Genomic DNA, 5,313 nt, shown 5'->3' on the forward strand with positions numbered 1-5,313 from the left:
CTTAAATAATAAGTTCTGTTTTATTAAGGCTATTTTTAAAGAGTCCTTGGGAAACATGTCTTCTTGCTGGGAGAACCTTGAGATCTCTTTCCTCTGTATAGTACAGGGTTCATTACTAATTTCTACAAAAAATTACTATTGGATTAGATACTTATTTGCAACAGTGTCAGTACCAACACACCTGCTGACACACAACTTTACACAGCAGTGCTACAGACAGGCAGACATCGCCTCCCCTCACTAATAGCTGAAGTAGAGGATGTTTACACTGAACAACACTTTGGGAGGAGTGATGCAACAACTACTTTTACAAGTGTTAACCTGGCTGGCACATACGTTACGGTCAGTTGCTTATTATTAGCAATTAGCAGGGGCGATCGTGGCTCAAGAGTCGGCAGTTCGTCTTGTATCAGGAAGGTTGCCGGTTCGAGCACCGGCTCCGACAGTCTCGGTCGTTGTGTCCTTGGGCAAGACACTTCACCCGTTGCCTACTGGTGGTGGTCAGAGGGCCCGGTGGCGCCAGTGTCCGGCAGCCTCGCCTCTGTCAGTGCACCCCAGGGCGCTGTGGCTACAATGTAGCTGCCATCACCAGTGTGTGGATGACGGTAGTGTAAAGCGCTTTGGGGTCCTTAGGGACTAAGTAAAGCACTATACAAATACAGGCCATTTACCATTTTACCCAGTGGGTCACCAGGAAAGTTTAGAGGGTTGCGTAAGGGGGTGCATCTGGGACTATATCTTTGCCAAATCAAGCACAAGAATCCATCCACTGAGGAAACCCTGTGGAAATAAGGGCAGCAGCGTAAAATAACATTATGTGAAGGCACATTGGCCATCTGTTCAGCCATTATTAAGGTAGTGGCTAGTGGCTTTAGCTAATAATGGTAATAAGGATAATGTGGGAACTAAGCACCAAATACAATCTTGCCCATATTTTGCCTTTGATGTCAAGTATCAAAGATTTTCTTGGTTGACTTGGATGATTTTTATTGACTTTGACATTCATGTCATGACGTGACAGTATCATGGTTTCTCACAAGATGTCATGATTACATTGCTGAAGAGCTGTCTACTATAGTGAATTCGATACAGTCACCAGCTGCTAGGGAAGAATGTGTAATCCCCACAGGGCTGGACTGGTAATCTGTCATACCGTCATACCATCATTTTCCTAGTGGGGTGACGGGTCAGTTGAAGGGCCCTACAAGTTCTAATTCTTGTTAACAGAACTGAATGTTGCAGTTGCTTTTCACACTGTTGATGGAGACTGTATGCTGTTTTCTTTGTACCAGGAAGGCACTGTTAAGTACAAGTTTTAGTTGATGTTGTATAAAAAAATGATGAAGAATGATTTTGTTTTATAAGAGAAAAGCTCTTTTTATTGTTGTTGTTGGTTAGGAAAAAGGAGGTATAATGTCTCTCATCTCTTAGTTACCATAAGGAGAAAAATACATAAATAATACGGCCACTTTATGATCACAGGTTTGGTTTCAGCTAGAACTTTTAAAGAAAGACTTTATCGATGTTGTGTTGGAAAAATATATATTAGTCTTTTGTTAAGTGTTATGTTTGGAAAAAAAAGGAAAATACTCCCAAGCTGGTGAACTGAATGTTGCAGTTGCTTTTCACACTGTTGATGATGACTGTGTGCTGTTTTCTTTGTACCAGTTGCCAGAATAAAGAGGGAGCCCAGAGTAAGGGCAAGTCCAGCGTCGCAGTGCCGTCCTTTCTACATGGACATATCACACCACATGCACCATAGACTCACAGAACAGCAACAGCTACAGTTGCTTCTGCGTTTGCTGCTGTGAATGAGGGATAATGAAAGAACCTGGCATCTTGGTGCAAGAAGGGACGAGATGAGATTAGATTAGATGACACTTCATTAATCCCTCGGGTGGGTTCCTCTAGGAAATTCAGTTTCCAGCATAGCACCGACAGAAGTTGCATGTTACAGAGTTGGAATACCAACTAAAAGGGAATGAGAGTAACGGCAAATGTGTCCTCCTTTTCCCCACACTGAAAAAAAGGGATTGGCCAGCTCTTGGATTTACGTAAGCATCTTGCGTGTATTTAACACAATTGCCTCATGCTTTAAAGTTAAGTGTAACTATATAGTGTAGAAACTACATGATATGCAGAGAGGCTAGATTAAATTGTTCATATCATGTTCAAGTGAAGTAAGTCAATAATATATCAATGTTAAATCCCGCGACACTGCACGGGTTTCAGACTCGCGCTCTTTAGATCGTGGTTTCAGGAAGGCATCCATCTCAGTCAAGTCGAGCAGCCACCTCTACTTTTTTTAGTATACCAAAAAAAGTAAATTGGGTGGTTGTTACATTAAAAAAGTCTAACTTGTAATTTGAACACAATAATTTCATGTTTCTATGAACGTAATTAAATCATGAAGGATCTGTACGAAATTCAACAACTTAATTTGTTCTTGTTGACATACATGATACAATCTAGTAAGAGTGGTTAGTTGCTGAACTCATGAAATTCACAAGATCGCACAAGATTTCAAACTGCAGGAAAATCACTGGAGTTATAAGAGGCAGACAACTACACACGCACCACGTGCATGCTATTGCTATTTATTGTGTATTATTACAAAAACAAAACAATTCTGCATCAAATACAGGAAATCATAGCTTTCCTACATTTCCTAGATTGTTGGCATGGTGGTTAGTGCTGTTGCTTCACAGTAAGAAGGTCCTGTGTTCAAATCCACATTCTGGCTAGTTTGCAGGTTTCTCTCTGGGTATTCTGGTTTCCTCCCGCAGTTAAAAGTCATGCAGTTATTAGGGTTAACTGGTGATTCTAAATTACCTGTGAATGTAAATGGTTGTTTGTTTCTATGTGATAGACTGGTCAGCTGTCCAGGGTGTACCCTGCACCGTAACCTATCACTTCAGGGTTATTTCCCAGCCCTCCTGCAACCAGGATAAAGATAGAAGGATGGTAGTTGTTGAAGACCCATTCAATTTTTATGGTAACCAGGATCTAGACTTTGTTGAACATTATGTAATATGAAGACAGCATGTAGTATTTAAGTGACCAAGTAGTATTGGGGTAAAAGTTATTGAATAGTGTTGAAATAAAATGACAAAATTGTGAAGGATTAAAATATTCCAAGAGCTCAACTTACTTCATCTGAACATGTTTCAATCGCGTTTTATGAACACAAAATGCACAGGTTTACTGAATATGAAAAAGTTGTGTTGATTTAACTCAGTTGTTTAAGTTTCTGCCAAAGCAAAACATTTGTGTGCAACCAATGTCCACTATTGAATCAAGTAAATCCAACATGGCCTTTTTTTCAGTGCAGATTTGAAGGATTGGTCGGATGTATCCTGTCAATTGGACAACTTAAAAATGTTTTTGTTTGGCTTTTTTCAGGGTTTTATTTGTTCATGAGTAAATCAGTTTGGCTGACATTAAAGTGATAGTTTTCACACAGTTGAATCAACGTCAAACAGAAAACTGATTAAACAGAAATGTGAGATGGTTTGAGAATTTAGGCCAATGTCCTGTTATGTTTTACATAGCAAGAAACAAACGGTTGAGTTTATTAAACTCCACCGAGACAGCTGGTAATGCAAAACTGAAGGCTAGACCATCCAGTTTCACAACAGCTCACTTCCGGTCTACCCGCCCTTCCGAGAATCCGGCCCATGCCGCGAAGGCCGGGTCCTCAGGAGGATGCAGCCTATGAATTTGGACACGACCAGTTACTCATATTTTGTATCTTAAATACGTAACGTATGTGTATTCCGTTACTCCCCAACACTGTCTGCCTGCATGGTTTCGGCTCCCACATACAACGAGCCATTAATAATTGAGATTATCTCATGGGCCAGATATAATTGTATAAAACACCCCTGGTTTTGACCCTGTTTCTACCCAATAAGCCATTACACAGACCCACTGTATGCTTCACATATGTCTCAGTTTATCTATGTGCCATTACCTAGAGGGTCAGAGAGTATCTCCTCTTCCTTGAAACTTGTTTCACTCTGTCTTCATCGCTGCGCTCTGGACACTTGTTGCTCACCCCATCGTGTGAATGCTCTCAGTTAGGTGCTTTTGACTAGAATTCATAGGATAGACACACAGGATTAATACATTATTGACTGTATAAACAGTAGAGATCATAATAGATATGTTCTCAAAATCTTTAATAAATTGCCTCCCTCACTGCTAAAAGCTCTAACTTTCAGGAATGGAGAATTATATTTTGGTGCAGAGTTTTTTTGATGTGTTTTCAATATTTCCTTTAACTAAGGGAGAGTCAGGTCACATTTTGTCTTGAATGACTGAATTGGTCACAAGCTCCATGATAGAGGTCTGCGCGGGAATGTTTTTTTAGTCCCGCTCCCGCAAGGTTTTGTACCGCACCCGACCGCTCCCGCTGTATATTCAGTCTTTGTTCACCCGCTGCCCGCTTAGAATAATTTTCTACCCGACCCGACCGTTCCCGCTAAATTTAGATCTGGTTTCCAAAATCTCACATTTAAATGGGGTACCACCAAAAAATAGAGATAACAGATAAAACTGCAGGTTGTGCAATGATTGTATTTATTTTTCTTAAACAAGATGCATTTATCTGTCAACATGCAACATTTATCTTTTAACATGGAAAACGTGTTGCAAAAATAAAATAAATAAAAACGAATACAGCATTGTGGCCTACTTGTTATTTTTATGTAAAATACAAACGTATCTCACAGACATCGAATTTTCCTATTCTTGCTGCTGTGTCGACCAAATGTTGGGCCAGCTGTGTGAAGCCTTTTCCAGAGATGGTATCATACGGTCGAATGTCTTGGCAAACAAACTGAACACATTTGTCTCTGGTTTCTTTTTTAAACTTCTCTGGCACCAGCAAAGATTTAGTAAATGCCAGTTTTGTTTGCCCCTTTGTGATGGGACATGAGTGCCGCCTTAAACCTGAGGTTCCAGTCTTGTGACTGCAAAAGGGTAAAACTTTGAGGCATTTATCGCATTGTACAAAGGGTAATTTTTTTCCATTTGCGTCTATGACGCATGAAAAAGACTCCCATACATCAGACTTGCCTGATGTGGGTTTCCTTAAAGTAAACTGACCGTTGTCTAATCCCAGCTGAACGTCCTTCAAGGAAATTGCATCTTCAGTTTGCTCTGCCATGTTGGTAAAGCGCGCTCTGATGCAGGTGATGCGCGCACAGAGTCACAGACTGTGCATCAGTCAAAAGATGCAGGCCGTGCGTAACAGCGAGCACGTGACCATGTCAATAGTGAGGAAATCACAGATATGCTGTTCCGAAAAAA

This window comes from Haplochromis burtoni, unplaced genomic scaffold (assembly GCF_018398535.1).
Source record: "Haplochromis burtoni strain Fernald_Lab_line unplaced genomic scaffold, NCSU_Asbu1 Contig_258, whole genome shotgun sequence".
NCBI lineage: Eukaryota > Metazoa > Chordata > Actinopteri > Cichliformes > Cichlidae > Haplochromis > Haplochromis burtoni.